Genomic DNA, 20,395 nt, shown 5'->3' on the forward strand with positions numbered 1-20,395 from the left:
AGATAGATAGATAGATAGATAGATAGATAGATAGATAGATAGATAGATAGATAGATAGATAGATAGATAGATAGATAGATAGATAGATAGATAGATAGATAGATAGATAGATAGATAGACAAAACGATAGAACGATAGATAGATAGATAGATAGATAGATAGATAGATAGATAGATAGATAGATAGATAGATAGATAGATAGATAGATAGATAGATAGATAGATAGATAGATAGATAGATAGATAGATAGACAAAACAACAGAACTATAGAACGATAGATAGATAGATAGATAGATAGATAGATAGATAGATAGATAGATAGATAGATAGATAGATAGATAGATAGATAGATAGATAGATAGATAGATAGATAGATAGATAGATAGATAGACAAAACAACAGAACAATAGATGACAGAACGAGACAGAAAGATAGATCTATCTATCTATCATCTGTAAAAAAAAAACAGCTAAAACCAGCCTAGGCTGGTTGGCTGGTATTAGCTGGTTTAAGCTGGAAGTAGCTGCTTTTAGCTGGTCTCCCAGCCTGGTCAGGCTGGTTTTAGCTGGTGGTTTTCCAGCCTGACCAGCTAAGACCAGCCTGACCAGCCTGGCCAGGCTGGAAAAATGGCCAAAACCCCTCTAAAACCAAAACCAGGCTGGTTGACCAGCTAAAACCAGCCAACCAGCCTAGGCTGGTTTTAGCTGGTTCTTTCACCAGGTTCTGTTGTTTTGTCGTTTTGTCATTCTATCTATCTATCTATCTATCTATCTATCTATCTATCTATCTATCTATCTATCTATCTATCTATCTATCTATCTATCTATCTATCTATCTATCTATCTATCTATCTATCTATCTATCTATCTATCTATCTATTTATCTATCTATCTATCTATCTATCTATCATCTAATTAGGCCATGTAAGAGAGTCGGACTTGTAAACCAAAGGTTGCAATAGCAGCAATAGCAATATGGCTGCCCAGTGCTCCTGGTGTGTGTTTTCACTACTGTGTGTGCACTTGGATGGGTTAAATGCAGAGCACAAATTCCGAGTATGGGTCACCACACTTGGTCTCACATCACGTCCTTTCCTTTCATTTAGATGATAGATAGATAGATAAATTGACAAAACAACATAACGATAGATGGATAGACATACAGATGATGATGGATAGATAGACTGACAAAATGACAGACAGACAGATAGATAGATTTTTACATAATTACATATTCATTCCTATTATGATTTGTTATATTTCTCAGTATTTATTCCTGTTTTATGCATGTAATTTTTATCTTTTTTTTATCTTTTTTTTTTCAAATGTCTTTCCAAAGAAAAGCATCTGTGTTTTAGGTTTTTTTGTTAAAGTTACAAAATAATGTTTTCTTTTAACGAACAAAGAAATAGTCCACATTTTGCTTATTAAAACAAACAAAAACGTTTTTGTTGTCAGATTTTATGCTGTCCACAAACGAACGTTTGTTTTTGCTGTTTTTACCAAACAACCCAACCGCAGATACGGATTATTTGAAACCGTTTAGATGAATAAACGTGTCTGTTTTTGTCTCTTGTGTGGGGACTAGGCGATGTCTGAAGCCCAGCCCTTTTCCATCAGCGACCGCCGGGTCGCACTAGCGGACAATAACTCTACTGTGAACTGACGCTCACCTCCCGTTATTCCTCACCAAATACACACAGAGCCGCGAATGATAGACAAGAGACGGGCTTCCCGGAGTTTGCGCGTCTAAAAATACATGGACGCACATTTCACTCATTAGTTAATAGGAAATCATTCTTTGAGTGGAGACAGACAGCGAGGGATAAACACACGTGTGTAAACGGGCGGGCAGTAGCGCTCCCGGTGAAGTTTATAGACTGAAAGTCTCCTCTCTTGTGCGGATTAATCGGGATTCAAATCACTGCGAGTCTGTGGGAGGCGAAGCGTCGCGGCTTTCTTCCAAAGACGAGTTCAACGCTTTAAACGCAGGTAAGGAAATAACAACACTCTTGTTTTAAAAACTGCTTTGGGTTTTATACGTTGTTGTTGCTTGCAAGGTTTAACCTGTTATTTATGTGGACGCCAGAGTTAGCAGTAGTGCACTTCAACTTCTGTGGAAGCTAGTTGCTGATGAAATGAACCCAGTGGGCACAGTTGCCAACACCGGTTTATCCAAATATTGTCTTTTGCAGTGTAATTGCTATTTTTGTATATACATATATAGATGTAAATATGATGATAATTGCAACAACTGTGTCAGAATTAGCTAGAATTATCAGTAGATGTGTCATTAGTCTGTATTGTCATGTTGATGTATAGTTGCTTTATTTATCTCATTCAGCGATTGTTTGGGCTGTCATATTTGAATTGTTTTATTTTTAAATGTTTACACTGGTATATATCGGATTACAGTATATTTATGATTCAAGGTTTCAGGTTAAACATGAAACTGGCTAGTAGATGCATCACTATGATATGACATTTTTAGCTAAATTAAAATGCTTTACACACACACAGTTCTTTTTAGGTAAAGGTGTTTTGTTTTACATAGAGTGGGACACCCCTTTATTCAATAGGTGCCGCCATGTTGACTTCACTTGATCAGCCATTCATTATTCATAGTACTACTATTACTAATAGAGGGTTTGCACTTATGTCACAATTTGGTTTCCCGTATGCGTGGCAGTACTGGAGATATTCAGATGTAAACAACAGCATGGATTGCATGGTTAATGTACTACTGAATATGTTCTGCTAATTTATGCTGTATAAACCTCAGAAAAAATGTGTGGAAGCTGCTAAATCATATTGAGACGGACTTAGTAAGCAGGAAAGGAGGCAATATTTTGACAAACTAAAGTTAGTAGGTGATAAAGATACATACAAGCAGTATTAATTAAGATATCAGCCTCATATTTCACCTGCCTGATTGGAAATGATAAGAACAAACACAAATGTTGTCAAGATTCTTGCCTTGGAAATCCTGGTTCTGTTTGGCCAACCACAAACGCCTTTTGTTCCTCAGACAGTTTTTTGCACTCTTTTTGTTGATGTGCTTGCTATAACTTTTGGCAGTCTATACTCCAAATGTTACTCCAAATGTTTTCCCAGTCCAACCGATTAGTACAGCCCAAAACATGACTAATTGAACATCTATAGTATTCTGAATGTTTTCCTGGTCAGACCAATTAGTACAGCCCAAAACATGACAATAATTGACCATTTTCAGCAGCAATAATCAGTTAAATATGCGGGTTTCATTTGGTTCAGTGGCATTGTTTACGTTCAGTGCCGCCAATATAGCCGATTGTCGTGAAAAACACTCTATAGTATGTTTACTTTATATAGAGCTAGTACTTTGCAAATCATCAAATGCAGCAAATATGTAAAGCAGCAGCTGTTAGTGAATGTTCATACATCCAAACCAGTATATGTCGGTAAACAAAAAGTAACAGTAATACCCTGATAAATAAACTCCCTCTGCTTAACTGGATTATTTGTCAAAAAGTGTTCACATTCAGTTTAAATGTTCGATTTTAGTTGCATTAAAGCAATAATCAGTGTTTCTGACTGAAATCAAGCCTAAATAATGCAATTCTATCTCTGCTTCATCCAGGCTGTAACTTGGTTAAATGGTGTTCAAGGAGGAAGATGTGAGGTACAAGGGTTTTTGATGAGCATGTAGTTTAGGAAATCAGCATTTGTTGCCTCATGGTGCATTCTTTGGCTGTGTTTGTTTTATTATGGCATGAGATCTTTAGATGTCTTTAAACCACAATGCACTGAACTTGACATTTTAGTGATCTGGTACATCTGCACTGTTTAATGCTTTAGCCAAGAAACACAAAGCAGTCTCATATTTATTGTGAAGTGTTGTGAGATCATAATATTTTCACGTTGGAATAAGAGTCACCAGAGATCAAGATTTATTCTAATTACATTCGCACATGTTGCATCTATTCGTTTACCACAGTCGCTCAATTGGAACTAGATGACGTTAGAGTCTGATTGAAATCAGTCTGGTATTTGCAGTTCTACACTGTAAGTAAAATGTTTTTACAATTTTTGGTCAAAGAAACCCCCACTGACAGCTGTACTTTGCTAGAAATTTACTTTAACAAATATATTGGCAATGTTTCAGGTTTTACTAGACGTCTAAACGCTGTTAAACGCTTTACGCTGCTGTCTAAACCACGAAAAAAATATGTGGTAGCTTCTAAATCCTACAGTGAAGGACTTAGTTAGCAGGAAAGGGTGCAATATTTTGATAAACTAAAGTTAATAGCTGGTAAAGATATGTACAAGCAGTATTAAAGGAGTAGTTCACTTCTAGAACAAAAATGTACAGATAATGTACTCACCCCCTTGTCATTCAAGATGTTAATGTCTTTCTTTCTTCTGTCGTAAAGAAGTTTCTTGAGGAAAACATTTCAAGATTTCTCTTCATATAGTGGACTTCTATGCTGCCCCCGAGTTTGAACTTCCAAAATGCAGTTTAAATGCAGCTTCAAAGGGCTCTAAAAGTTCCCGAGGTCCCGAGGAAGAAGGGTCTTATCTAGCGAAACGATCGGTTATTTTCTAAAAACATTTACATTTTAAATACTTTTTAATCTCCACACAGAGCTAGACAAGACGAGCATTTGAGGTTAAAAAGTATATAAATTGTAATTGTTTTTAGAAAATAACCGATTGTTTTGCTAGATAAGCCTCTTCTTTCCTCGGCTGTGATCGTTTAGAGCCATTTGAAACTGCATTTTGGAAGTTCAAACTCGGGGGCACAATAGATGTCCATTATATGGAGAGAAATCCTGAAATGTTTTCCTTAAAAAAACCTAATATTTCACCTACCTGACCGCAAATGATAAGAACAAACACAAATGTTGTCAAGATTCTTGCCCTGGAAATCTGGTTTAGATTGGCCAACCACAAACGCCTTTTGTTCCTCAGACAGTTTTTTGCACTCTTCTTCTTGATTTGTCATAACTTTTGGCAGTCTATAGCACTCTGAATGTTTTCCTGGTCAGACCGATTAGTACAGCCCAAAACATGACAATAATTGACCATTTTCAGCAGCAATAATCAGCAAAATATGTGTTTCATTTGGTTCAGTGGCATCGTTTACTTTAATTGCTGCCAATATGGCTGATTGATGATGCATTGTAAAAAAAAAGACTCAATTTTACAGCTTACAAACATGTATTTTATTAAGTGATTCAAGTCTACTTGAAGTACCAAAATCTTCTTTGTACCTTAAAATGTACCGATAACCACCAAAATAATACAGTTGATAAATCAGGTTGATTTGTAGCTTCAGGAAACTCATTGTAGCATGATTATAGCTGTGCATGTACATATTTAATGTGTGGTCGATGCCATCACTCCTCCTCCCCATTAGAAAAAAAAATTGGATGAGGAAGTTCAAATACTCCCACACTTTACATCCAGCAAATGTTATTTTGTTGCCGGATCTCACAGAGGGATACGTTGTGGGAAAGACTGTGATGGACTTTCATCTGACTGTCCTTTGTAAAGGCTTTCTGTCTTTATCCGCTTTTGACTTACAAAGCAAACCAAGTGCAGATTTTTTTTTTAGTTTAAAATGTTGAAATCCAGCATATTATTGAATAATATCTCCAAAATTTGTCCCAACCCTTATTTGGTTTTTCAATATCCATCCATGGAGAATCTCGCCAAGGTTCAGTTTACCTCACATGTGCATTTGCGCTGTTTTATCTTCTTCATTATCTGAACGTCAAGCCAAAAATCTTGCGGTTTAAGTCAGAAATGCTTCTCTTGTTTCCATCTCTGGCTTTCTTGTATTAGCAGAAACCTTGCTCAGAGATGGCCATCTGCTCGCCGCTTTGTACTTTCCTTCAGCACAATATCAGATTAACCCCTCACCTCGTGTTCTATGGGAGTGTGGTGTGGAGCAAAACGGGACGGTTGTAGCGTGAAACCATGGGTCTGGAGGGTGTTGGCTGGGGTTAACAGGTGGTAGCAGACATAGATCCTGAAGGGCTGGCCCTTAGACTAAAATACTAGTCTCGCTGTTCTTGGTTTGTAATTTAAACTTGTTTTTTGTCATATTGATTATGTCAGTTTTGTTGTAGCGGTTTGATCAGCATATGCGAAAACTGAAAGATTGAATATTGCATCCTAGTTTTTTTGTCTGTTGCTAAAGCTTGGTTAAATGGTGCTCAGGGAGGAAGGTGTGAGGTACAAGTTTTTAATGAGCGTGTATTTTAGGAGGTCATGAATCTGCCTCTTAGCATCTGTTGCTTTGTGGCAAGGGAGCTTCAGATGACTTCTAACCATAAGGCACTGAACTTGACATTTTAGTGATCTTGTACATCTGCACCATTTCATGCTACATCCAAGAAACACAAAGCAATCTCATGTATTGTACAGTATTGTGAAATCATAACTTTCATCTGGATTTATTGTAATTATGTTATTGGTTGTGTCAGTTTGTTTGCGAAAGTCAAGCAGTTTGAACTAGACGAAGTCAGCCTTTTCTTTACACGAACAGGCTTGCGTTTTATACAAATAACAGTGAGCATGACACCTTGACATATTGGGGAATTAAAAAGTGTGATTTCCAAGCCAGGACAAGCCATAGAAATGAATGAACTCTTGTAAAGGCGTGTAAAAGGTATAAAGAGTGGACAAAAATGTAACTAGTTACACTACCAGTCAAAAGATTTTTAATGTTTTTTAAAGACATCTCTTCTGCTTACCAAACCTGCATTTATTTGATCCAAAGTACAGCAAACACAGTACAATTTTGAAATATTTTTACTATTTAAAATACCTGCTTTCTGTGTGAATATATTTTAAAATTAATTTATTCCTGTGCTTTCAAAGCTGAATTTTTAGCATCATTACTCCAGCCACATAATACTTCAGAAATCATTGTAATATTCTGATTTGCTGAACATTTTTATTATTATGTTAAAAAGTGCTGAGTACATTATTTTTCGGGTTTCTTTGATGAATAAAAAGTTCAGATAAACAGCATTTATCTGAAATAGAAATCTTTTGTAACATTTATAAATGATTTTATTATCACTTTTGATCAATTTAAAGCATCCTTGCTAAATTAAATAATTCCTTTCTATAATTTCTTTACCCAAAAAAAGTTTCTTGAACAGCAAATCAGCACATTAGAATGATTTCTGAAGGATCATGTGACACTGAAGACTGGAGTAATGATGCTGAAATAATAAATAACATTTCAATATAATTTCAAATAGAAAGCAGTTATTTAAATGGTAAAATATTTTACAATTTTACTACTTTTGCTTTATTTTAGATCAAATAAATGCAGGCTCTGTGAGCAGAAAATTCTTACTGTTCAAAAACATTTGACTGCTAGTGCATGTTCAGCTCTAAAATATTTTGTTAAAGCTCAAAAAAAGGGGAAAGTCATTGGTGAAAGGATGTGTAAAACCTGAAATAAACAGACTTTCTCCTTTCCCAATATTCTGCTTTATTCCCTTACATTTTTAGCATTTTTGGTCCATGCTTTTTCTTTCTTTGTTTTTCTTAACCTGAGTTATGATTTCCAAGCCCACACATAGAAGGTTATACACCCCAGAACTGGAAAATGGAAAGCAGATAAATAATATTTAGTGTTTACAAGGATGTGTGGGAATGTGGAATGAGCCTTGAGGAACAACATTAAAGAACATGATAAATCTTTCTGGATTCTAATGTCATGCCAGTGCTGCCATGGCAAGGTCAGTTTCCTCAGAGCTGTGGGTCAGACCTCGAGTAATCTGAGGATGGGTTAGAAGATCAGATCCTTACTAATAAGTCTGGCAAACAGATGAAAGCTCTAAAAGACATTTGAAATTGGCTTACTGTTTTTATTGTTGTAGTTCAGGTCAGTGCGACCCACGGAATATGAGAACAAAGCAGCTCTTAAAACCTTTAAAAGGGTATTATTACCACCATTATTATTTAAAAACTGAAAGTGTAATGTGGCTTAGATTCTTTGTCATGTTGATTTTACTATTTTACAAGTTGTCTAAGCAGTACAGCCAAACTAATTCCCCTATTTTAAAACCAAAACCTTACAAGGTAACAAAATATAAAACAAAAAGAATGGCAGATATTTAGGCCAAAGTGGCCATCACCCAAAAATGACAATTCTGTCATCATTTACTCACTCTCAAGTTTTTTTTAAGCATAAAACATGCTGAACATAGAACTTAATTTAAAGAATGTGGGTAACCAAATAGTTGCTGGTCCCCAGTTATCTTATCTAATCTTATCTATTACAAAGGCGCACATCAGTTTTTCTCTCAACTGTTTACTTTCACTTTAGACATTACCTACTGTGTTTATATGTAATCCTTGTGTGTTTTTGACAGTATTAGCGAATCAGATGCCAAAGATAGCTTAGTCTAGTAATCAGGCACTGTTTGACAGGCTTTTAGCGTGTACACTTCAGGTTTACGTGCTCAAGAAGCACATGCCAGAACAGCGCACGGACTAAATAACCTTATTTTACCAGCAAGGCTTTGAAGCACATGCAAATAATGTACTTTTGTGCAGTGTCCCGTGAGTGAATGTATGTCATATCAGTGTTTCCCCTAGGTTTCCAGTGTTAGGGGGGGGGGTGCCGGTAGCCAACGTTACTTTTTTTTCCCCGGTACTTTACCCTACTTTGTGAAATAACGAAAACATTATTATAGACTTATTCAGTGGAAAAATAAGTCCAAAACTCTCTATTTTAACATTTTGAACAATAGGGCTCTACCAACTTTTGCTTTTTTTTTTTTTTTAATTCTTGTGTGTATTATTTTTTCTCATAATCAAATTAAAAGTATAAACATTTATTTATTTTTAATCAAATGAAAAATAAACCCTTTTAATTTTTGGCAAACAAACAGAGGTTTACTGTTAAAATCAATAAATAATAATAATTTAACATTTAAATAATAATTGTAGTATTTTTTCTACAATTAAGTGGTTAATCTTGTTATATTTATTTTTATCATATATATTGTTTCATGTCAATTATTTAAATGGGAATATATAAACAACTACATTATACTGTACAAAAGTAATACAAGACTAATGTTCTGTTACATGTTACTTTTATTTTGACAGGTTGCCTTGAAGTTTCTGTGTGTGTACAGCATGTTATGATGCTAGTTTTCTCAAATGAAACGGTAAAAGTGACACTCACAGCAGCTTTGGATATTGAGTTTATCTGTTCATGCGAGATGCAAATGCCCAAAATTAGCGGGAGCGTCACGTGTGCTTCAGTATATGCGTGTAGTAAAAGCGCGTCTCCTCCATTCATACATACAGAGGCAAACGGAGCATGCAGGATTCATATTGAAACGGTCTTTTTGCATTTCAGTTTTCACAGACACTAGTCCATATCGCGATTTGAATGAAGTAACAGACCAACTTTTGATTTATTAATCCAAAAATCGACGAATTTACGTGGCATTTCGCGCTATAGTAGATTCGGTTTTTATGAATGGAGTCCGCGATCCCGTCTGTGTTTTCGCAGATGAGACATTGTAAACACGCGATCATGTAAAGACAGAAATGACATGCCTTCGTGTAAATAAGATAAATAACACAAGGCAATTTAGTTTGTTTAATAAAAGAACAATGTATAGCCCTGTTCTATAGGAAAGATAACCTTAATGACTTCTATTGTGATCTGACGCTATATCAAAAATAAAATGAACTTGACATTCAAGGGGGGCGGGGGGTGCCGTTGGGGGGGCGGGGCGCCCCCCTAAGATAATGGTAGGGGAAACACTGCATATTGAACAGATTTTTGAGACGGAGGCACACTGTAGCGCAATACTACGAGCTATTATTTTCTCTTGTGTACTATATTTATGTGAAATATCTTTTTCAGGTCAGTACTAAATAAAAAAATAACATATATTCTATATGATCCCTCTTATTTTGGTAAAATAATTAACATTTTGCAGATTCTTCAAGGTCTCAAGGGCTCTGACAAAAATTGTATTTAAATGCTTTTAATTTATTTCATTAGCAAATTGTTTTTGAAAATGACTGAGACCATTAACCATAAAAACACTTAATATTTGCATGATAAATGGGCAGTCCGATAATTGGTTGTTCCCTAATATTGTGAACTTTTAGAAGAGAAACATGCACCAACCTTCTTTCCAGACTTCTGAACTTTTAAATCACCTGTTGTCAACAAAATAAATGAGGGAAAATTACAATAAAAATATTCATATCGTAATTTCTTTTGTAAATTTTCTGTCACACTAAAAGCTTAATGGTTTGAAACAAACATTTGAAAATGAAGAAATTATGATATGTTTGTATTGTAATTTTCCAGGTATGCAGTAACATAAAATTTTATAGTATTATTTTTTATTAGTTTTTATGTATTTATTTTATTGAACTATTTAAAAAGTATTTTTTCTGCTAATTGTTCAGCCATTTATATGAATAATGGCATTAGATTATTATTATTTATTTTTTATCTAAATCATTCACCCCTCTTGTAACCACATAGCAACTCGCTAAAAATCCCCCAGAATGCCCTAGCATTGTGACATACAGTTTTGCACTGGAAAATGTACTTTAAATTCACAAATTCACTACCTTTCGTGTATTTCCCACAGTTTTTCCCTTTGGGAGACCATGCCAGTGTTGTCTGTGTGTGTGTGTGTGTGTGTGTGTGTGTGTGTGTGTATTAAAAGAAAGCCCACCCGGGACTTCTCATTAGTTCTGGTCACATGTGTAAAGGCCTTGCATACCTCTCCTTTCTTTCTGTTGGGTACGCTTTTACACTAACAGCCGTCAGATTAGCTTTCATACACCAGCTTTCGCAAAATTTCACCACTATTTTAAGCCAATAAAACCACCCTAGTTGTGGTATTTACTATAATTCTAACTTTTCACCTCTTTCTTTAAGAGAGATGATCTTCTGAATATATATTTTGTGACTTTCTACACGTCTTTTCTCAGTGCCCTGCTGAGAAGCTAAACCTCAAATGCTAGGCTAGTGTGCCAACATCCATCCTAGCTGTGCCCTGACCATAAATAACCCTTTTTATTAGCGCATGGTTGTGTGTTTACTTTGCCAGAGTGAGCTTTTCCTGTATGTTTAATCTAGACTGGGGCCAGACAGAGGCCCTTACAGAGGCCCGAGATGAAGAAGCGGGCGGAGGTGTTGCCTGTGCTAACAGGCGAGGACAGTTGTGGCTAGTGTGATCTCTTTGGGGTGGGGGATAGCATATTCTCGGTTTATTTGAGTAAGTGTTGAATGTGTGAAAACACTTTCACTGTCTCCCACTCACACATACTTGTCAGTTTGTCTCCCACCGAAACGCACGCACAGAGGTTCCTAGCCATGATATATTATCCAAGTGTGGCAAGTTGTTGAGCTAAAAATATTCAGTGGGGCATATGTGCAGTGACATAAGTCTGCTTTCTAGTGGAGGCCATGTATGGAGTTTTTACGTGAGGTTTTGGTGAATCTGGAGAGTGTAGCTTATAAAAAATATTTCTCCAATCAAACACCAGACTAAACTTTTCATTCTGTTTATATATATTTATTTTCCTGTATCCACTCTCTTAAGTTGTCTAGTTTCTTCGCATGTAATGTCGGCTGCATTTCATCTTTTGTTTTAGTTTTATTTTCCTGTTAAGTTTGACTTAAAAGAATATTTCATCTTATTATTTACTCACCCTCATGCTGTTCCAAACTTTTTTTTTTACCTGGAACAAAAATTAACAAGTTTTAAAGAATCTTTTGAAGGTTTGCGCTGTGTGAACTTTTAGAAACAAATCAGACTGATTCGTAAATGAATCATTACGAATTAATCATAGCCTAATTTGTGAGCCAGATCAACCAGTTAATTTTAAAAGAACTTCAAAAGAATCAAGATTTTTTTTTTTTTTTTTTTGTGGTTCTTGCGTTCTCACTAAATCATTTACATTACTTTTAAGTAACAGCTCGCTTGAAGGAAATGTTATCACTGAATGATGAAATTAGGTTTTTATCTGGGAACATATCACATAAATTACAAAGGTGATTTATGAAAGCTCTCCTTGTTTTTCTCAGAAAACTTTATACTATATTGGTTCTAAATTTTCAAGATTCGATATTCTTGTATTCGACAAGATACATGCATTTTGATTCTCCTTATCAATTAATGTGTGCGAATTGTAATGTTATTTTAAACCATTCAAGCACAATAAGATGTGAAAGAGAACAATTTGGCACTCGCACACTATTTTCTGGGCTGCACACATTTACAAAATGCACAAAAATCCACCTCTCATATAGTGTGACAATACTGAATTGAGTTCACTTTCATGTCTTCTTGGGAAAATACACATAAAATTGTCAAAATATCATTGTAAACGCAGTCGGTTTTGTCGTAAGTCAATGTAAACACTTGAAAAAGTAAGCACATGTGTGACAGTAAATTATATCTGCGCGTTATGTCTTAAAGTGACAGCAGCCTTATATTCCTGCTGCTGACTATGCCATTAATGTTAATCAAAGAACACAAGACAAAACAGAGAATTGTTAAGAATCAGAATTAATAAGTGGAATCTGAATCAATAATTTCCATGTGAAACTCAACTTTATATATGTGACTCTGTACCACAAATTCAGTCGTATATAGCACAGTCATATTTGTAGCAATAGCCAACAATACATTGTATGGTTCAAAATTATCGATTTTTCTTTTATGCCAAAAATCATTAGGATAGTACGTAAAGATCATGTTCCATGAAGATATTTCATAAATTTCCTACCGTAAATATATTAAAACTAAATTTTTGATTAGTAATATGCATTGCTAAGAACTTAATTCAGACCACTTTAAAGAGAATTTTCTCAATATTTTGATATTTTTGCACCCTCAGATTTCAAATTTTGCTAATAATTATTTCTCGGTAAATGTGTATGTACATAAATGTATATGTATAATGATTTATACATCTCTATTTTAAAAAATTGACCCTTACGACTGGTTTTGTGGTCCAGTGTCACATATGGGTTTTAACAAGATAAGGATGAGTAAAATAATGACATAATTCTTTTTTTGGATGTACTCTAAAGGATGTGATTTGACATGCGCCACTTGCCGTTGTCCCCCACAGAGCTATGCCAGCCATACAAAATATGGCTCCTGGTAAGTACAGTAAGCCGGGTCTGTGCCACAGACAGGCAACCTGACATGACAGCTGCATCTGCTCTCATTTTGCCTAATCCATTAGCTGAAATGTTACAAGCCACTGGAGGGGGTTTGACCTAGGGTCCTTTTGACAATATATTGGCTTTTTCTGTCGACATCCGCACAGTGACTCACATATTTGTTTGGGTGAGAGGGTATTAGCTGCGACTACTGAAGCAAAGCAATTGTACCAGAGATGGACAACGACCTTTTGCTGGGCACCGGCCTAAAGGAAGAGAACAGGCAGTTATTTGGACAGTATTTCAGTCACATTATAATCTATTATTGTGTACTACATCTGCTGAAATATACTGTAATTTGATTGTTAGAGTTTAGTTTTATACAGTTAAAATGCATGCAAAATGTTTTTGTTTACGGCTAAGATTTTACTGGGGTCATGGATCAGTGGTATAGTTCATTATCTGTGTACCTCTGCTAGTTAGTTAATTGCTCACAGACACCAGTGCAGATGGTAACAGCTACTCCATCTGTGCAGCTATCTTTACCCCATTATTGTAATTGCATGTCTCAAGATTTTTTTTTTTACACATTTATTTTAGTGTTTATGTCTCAAAATTTTTAAGCATCAAAGCTGAAGTGACATGCATCAAGCAGAACAATATAATTTTGAGTTTGCATAAATCTGACTGAATGTTTTTTTGTATAGACCCCTTGCTGTTTTGAAAATAGAAACCCTGTCGTGTTTTATCAGTGCATTTCCCTAAACACTTCCCTGTCTTCCATTGTTTAGCCAAACATATAGTCAAGCTCTAAATGCATGCTATTGGTTAACCCTGAAGTTGACATGTCAGACTGCTTACAATATACAGCAATGCTAAAAGTGCTCTCTGAAAAAATGTACAAAAGCTGTCAGTGGGCATGGTACCCTTTCAAAAGCTACACCTTTGTGTCTTTTTTACTTTTAAAAGGTGCATTTTAGTACCGTAAAGGTACAGATTTGTAACTAAAGCAGTGTTGAGCAGTGTTGGGCATAGTTACTAGTTACTTCTCACAAATAGAAACTATGATTAAAATAGAGTTAATAACTGTGTTTCATCATTATAAAAGTAACTAATTACCTGGGAAAGTAACCATTGTTTTTTTTTTTTTTTTTTTTTTTTTAAATATGTCAAATAACTTGGATGTCTCCGATATTAGATATGTTAAATGAATAAAACATTGTACACTAATCTATACTATTTTAATGTTGCTGTGGGACAATGTGAGAGACACCTTCCAGGGGCTAAATATCACATTATTGCGGTCGCTTCAACCCCTGGCTTGTTTTTTCTTGATGACCGCGAAAAGAACTAAAAATACGCTGTCATTTTTTATTGTACAGATAAGAATAAGGTATCGTTTGAAACTGAAAAGTCTACTTTTATTTGTGTATAGTCATAATAACAACAAAACAATGTGCTTTTGTAAAATAAAGAAAATTTCCCATCTCTTCACAGACACGTAAATAAAACAACCTGAATCTCAGCTAATACCTGCCTCACAGACATGAGAAATGTAGCTATAGAAAGCTTAAAAATTTCTATTTTAATTGAAGTAAGTCACGTCAAAAGCAAATATTTTGATAAAGTAATGCATATGATACTAACGTGAGCTCCAGTTTTTCTTGTCTAAACTCATTATTATTATTATTATTATCAACTTATCCATGTATCACACCCACGTGCGGCTCAGCTTTTCAAAATTTGAACATCCACGTGAGATGCACGGACATGTAGGTAAACATCCACATCACCTCCACCTCCAGTTCATCTCGGCTACTTTTCATTTCTGGAAGAAGATGCACTAAGCCAGAATTTACATCAGAAGAAGAACACAATGCGATGCCTGGTTTTGCAGGTCATATATTTATTGCCAGTAACAGTAATGGAGTTGTTACGTGGGAAACAGTAATTCGTTTGATTACTCATTACTGGAAAAAGCCATTAGTAACACCATTTATTTATAACGCCGTTATTCCCATCACTGCTAAAGAATACAAATTCATACCTAAATGGTATATATTAGTGTGTTTTGAAAGGGTACCACCACCGTGACAGCTTTTGTGTGTTTTTTCCTGGGTATGTTATAAATGAATTCATTATAGTTTGCACCACATTACATTTTACTATGCTTTGCTACATTGCTACATAACATTGCTATGACATAAAAAATGTCGAATTCTGTCTTTTAATGAGGCTTTTTCCTTCATTATGCATTATGATATCAAGTCTATAGCAAAAATATGCACTGAGTTAAAATGAAAAAAGTGATTAAAAAATAATTAAAATACATTTTAAAAAATTTAATCATAACTGCGTTGCATATAAACATTTAAATTGCACATAAGGCAGTTTTTATATTAGGATTTTAATGATATAATTATGTTTCTACTCAAAAAGATTTTTTGAAATATGAACATTTAAAAAGTGTCTGTAATAAGTTTTAATTACACATTTATTTAAACATATGTTAAGTTCAAATATAATTAATATGTAATATAATACATATATTTAACATTTTAATGGACATTGAATGACTTTCCTAAGGTAAATGTGTGTTGTGACATTCTTTACAAGCTGATTTATTTACGTCTTTACATGGTTAAAACACAAATTGAGCAATTACATTAGACATTTTTTTTTTTTTTAACAAACCTGTTGTTCGTTTATGTTTTTTTCTTGCTATAACTAGTAAAGAGGAAGAGGTTAAAACTGTGGTAAATACAGCAAGAAATTGATATTGTCAACCAAGCTGACATGTTTACCTGTTGTGGCTTTTCCACATTGTACACAAAGTAGACACTGAAACCGTCAAAACACGCCATTGGAAAACTGCTAATTAAACGTTGCGGTTTCAGTCAATAATTTTAGCCCTCTAAACCTGTTCTGGCTAAAATCGTTATTGTGAATTTTTTAAACTGCTAAAATTTCCGTGTATCACCAGTGTATTGACTCATATGTAAATATAGCACTTTTAATGTAGTTTTAAATAAATGAATAGACCTGAGCAAAAAGTGTCATGTCATTGATCCTCACACTGTGATGCTTTTAAAATTGCTGTGCATTAGAGAGATCAAATGTCAACTTCTGACTCAACCAATAGAGTTCAGGGTGGGATGATCTGTTTGTCCAAATCTAATGGCACACACTTCATCTTCCAATGCACAAGCTCTGAAGATGCATGCAAAAGTGCAAATTGTCATTATTTCACATTCATGAGTGAATTACTCGTAAGGAAATAGCGGTGCTATTTAACACAGTCTTCCACGCTTATAATGGCTTTAAATGTGGTTAGTTTGCACTCAGTTCCACTTGCAGGCACCGCTGTACAGTAATACAAGCTGGCTGAGCTAACCTTATTTGGCAGGAAGCTGTAAAAGATCTATTCCATGGCTAAAATCAATGAAGCCAAACCATTGCTTGGGTAACAGGCCCCTTTCAAGTGTCAATCCCAAAGCATCTGCCCCTTACTTCAATCACACCCTCAGAAAGAAAGGAGGATTACACCTCTCAATGCAGAATCACCCCCGTCCTTCCCCAAATCTCAGATGATCGGGATAATGAAGAGAGTTGGGGGAAGAGAGAGAGATGGTGGGAAGCCAGGCTGACTCAACACGCCCCTCCCCTCCGGTTACGCCTGCACTATAATCACTTAATCGCATTGGATCAGAGAATCATTTTATTTGATCAACCGATCAATTTATAACTGCCACTTCATCCGTGTTTCACATAGCTGAGGACAGAGCATTTAAGGTATGCAAAGACTGCTGGAGCTCGCAATTTTTCTCTTCCATGTTAGTGAAGAAATTGTTGAATAAATAGTTTATGCTTTCTTTTTTTGTGTGTTTTGTAAAACTTGCATGAGAAGTGGCTGTCTTTTTTGCTTTCATATCACTTCTTCCTTGAGTTTCACTTAGGTTTTGTGTGGTTTTTAAACCATCAACATTTAGGGATTTTTGAGGGAAGTTGAAGATTCAAAAACCATTCCAAACAAACACAATGGTGAACCATACAACACCAAGAGCATTGTGAAACTCAAGCAGGAAGTGACTGACACGTCTCGTGCCAGTTTCACAAAAAAAGTTTAGAATCAGAATTGGCTTTATACACACATAATACACATAATAATGTATATGAATCTGGAACAGAAGACTTATGTACAGATTGGGCATTATCTACTCTATATACAGCTGTCTTAAAAATAGATATTATACATTGCTGCTCAAAACTTTGGCATCAGGAAGATTTTTAATGGATTTTCATCAAGGCTGCATTTATTTGATTAAAAATACAGAAAAAAAATGTAATATTGTGAAATATTATTTCAATTTAAAATAACTGTTTTCTATGTAAATATATTTTAAAATGTAATTTATTTCTGTGATACAAAACAAAATTTTCAGCATCATTACATCACATGATCCTTCAGAAAGCATTCTAATATGCTGATTTATTATCAATGTTGAAAACTGTTGTGCTGCTTAATATTTTTTTGGAACCTGTAATACTTTTTTTCAGCAGTCTTTAATCAGTAAAAGATAAAAAACAGCATTTATTTAAAATAGAAAGATGTTCTAACAATATACACTACTGTTCCTCTGAAACCCTCCACCTCCCCAGCTCCACCTGTTTAGATCTGCTATTTATTAGTTATTATATATGCTACTTGTGCAGCAGCAGTATATCTTAAAGGGGTCATCGGATGCCCATTTTTCAAGTTAATGATTCTTCAGGGTCTTAATGAGAAATCTATAACATACTTTGGTTAAAATTTCTTTACCTTGTCAGAATCAGCCCTTTTAAAAGCAAGCTATTCTGTTGCATGTTCCTTCAAATGCTAATGAGCTCTGCTCGCCCGGCCCCTCTCTGCTGTGGGATGACGAGCCGTAATGTTTACTTTAGCTGCATTTAGCCGCGTTTAGCTGTGAAACTTGCTAACTAGCACACGATTAAGAAAGGCCATTCGCAAAGATGCATGAAAAAAACCTTATACTCACTTCTGCTGTGGGTGAAGCTGCATCACGAATGATTCACATGAACATAGACGCATATGTAGATCGCTTCCTTTCAAAAACGAAAGTAACGTTAATCCTCTGCATCTTCAGCGGCTCAGATGTCTGGAGTAAATGACGACTGCTACGTTCATTATTTAATCCAACAACAGAAAACCTCAATTGCTTAATTAGAGTCTTCCTCTGCACCTGAGTCGACACAATGGCGATCAGAGTCGTACTGTTTCAGCTCGGTGAGGGCGGGTCTAAGCTAAGGCACTCATGTCAATCAACTATCGTGGGAGTGGCCTTTGTCTGTGTGTCGTCACACCGACAAGAAGCTGAGAATGACCCGATTTTAAAAAGGGATATTACTTTTAAAGACTGGGTGGATTTTTATCATTGTAGGGTGGTTGTGTACACAAACTGCCAACACACATTAATGTTCAAACAACATGTAAAAGTGAGTTTTGCATGCGATGACCCCTCTAAATTCTCACAGCATTGCATTGGTGTATGTATTGACAGTAGCAAGTTCTTGCACTTGCTTTAAAGCAGCAGCAGCAATAATCTACAACAACTGCAATAACCAGCAATTCAGCAGCGTAGCAGATCTATTCCACCCAGACCAAATACATTAACATTGTCACTTTTCTCACTCTCTGCACATTGAATATAGAAAACTAAATATTTATCATCAAATTACTCACTTTACTCATGAGTGTAGAAAAATAACTGCACGCTGGGCTTGATGATGGCCGTGGGTTTGCTTATGTAACGACTTTAAGTAAGTATACAGCTGAATTTAGTGCTGAATGAAGGGAATGTGTTCTTGGATTTGGAGTTGGTTCAAAGGCATTTTTGCTGAGAGGATGTTCCAGCGCTTGTCTTATCTCTAATGCTGTTCTCAAAGTCAAATCATGGGGTAAAATACTTTCACAAAGCCTCCAGCATATATCTGATTTGATTCTGTTTTCATTTAAAGATTCTTAGTCTAATCTGTGCCTTCTGAGTCTTAGCAAAGCAACAGTTCAGCTGGTTGTAAAACAAATTCGTTTATTTGTTCATGAATCTCAAAAATGTATGAAGATCTGCAGAAGAGCAGTCATGTTGCTATTGTTTAGCTTGTGTCAGCCGTGCCTAAAGATGCATTCCCTGTCTTCAGAGTGTTACTGTTTCTATTTTATTGGCGAATTAGCTGTATCCCATACAGACGGATGAAAAAGTTAATGGATTTCCTGACAAGAAATTAAACTAAACACACTCATAAATGAAGAAATGATGCGTTCCTATGCCAGGCCTGTGCCTTCAGGGCAAGAGGCATGAAGTGGTTTTGTAAGCATTGCCCATGGTCTCCATGAATCTGCTGTGTGTCGTTATTATGGGATAGTGACAGCAGTGCTCTGCTGATAGAATTAGAGTGAATTTCTGTGGTCTGTCATCATGGCTATAGACTGTCATTTGATTTTGGCGCAGTCACATTTTCTTGAATGTCTGCTTATAAAAACGGTACTGCGATTATCTCTGCTAAATAAACCTCATAAAAATCTTCTAATCTAATACAGCTTCTGTGTTTCATGTCCATGCAAGGCCATGTACACACTGCTAGTCACTTATCTTCTCAGTGCCTAATCCTTGTTACACAAAGTTGTTTTTAAGAGGACTTTTACTACTTAAATAATGATAATGATAATACCGATATTATTTTTATGCTTATCGGTATCGTCATTTTCAAAACCAATTTGCAGATCAAATGATTCAAAAGCTTTTAAACGTTTTTGTTAGAGCCTTTTACTTTTTTACACTAAACATACAGCTGAGGTCAAAAGTTTACATACACCTTGCAGAATGTGCAAAATGTTAATTATTTAATCAAAATATCAGGGATCTTACAAAATGAATGTTATTTTTTATTTAGTACTGACCTAAATTAGATATTTCACATAAAAGACGTTTACATATAGTCCAGAAGATAAAATAATAGTTGAATTAATAAAAATGACCCTGTTTAAAAGTTTAAATACATTGGATTCTTAATACTGTGTAGTTACCTGAATTATTTTTTTTTTTAAGTTATAGTTGTTCATGAGTCCCTTGTTTGTCCTGAACAGTTAAATTGCCCACTGTTCTTCAGAAAAATCCTTTAGATCCCACAAATTCTTTGGTTTATCATTTTTTATGTATTTGAACCCTTTCCA

At 35.2% G+C, this 20,395-nt stretch overlaps 1 protein-coding gene across 1 annotated transcript in view; it reads left to right on the forward strand.

Moving 5' to 3' along the window:
* Window positions 1-1,776: 1,776 nt before the first annotated feature.
* The window catches only part of plxnb1a (plexin b1a), a 106,248-nt gene continuing 87,629 nt past the window's right edge, over window positions 1,777-20,395 (forward strand). Inside the window, exon 1 of the mRNA XM_073823632.1 lies at window positions 1,777-1,991. The gene's annotated coding sequence lies outside the window, so the exon portion shown is untranslated. The remainder of the gene's footprint in view (window positions 1,992-20,395) is intronic.

Source organism: Garra rufa, chromosome 18, assembly GCF_049309525.1.
Source record: "Garra rufa chromosome 18, GarRuf1.0, whole genome shotgun sequence".
Taxonomy (NCBI): domain Eukaryota; kingdom Metazoa; phylum Chordata; class Actinopteri; order Cypriniformes; family Cyprinidae; genus Garra; species Garra rufa.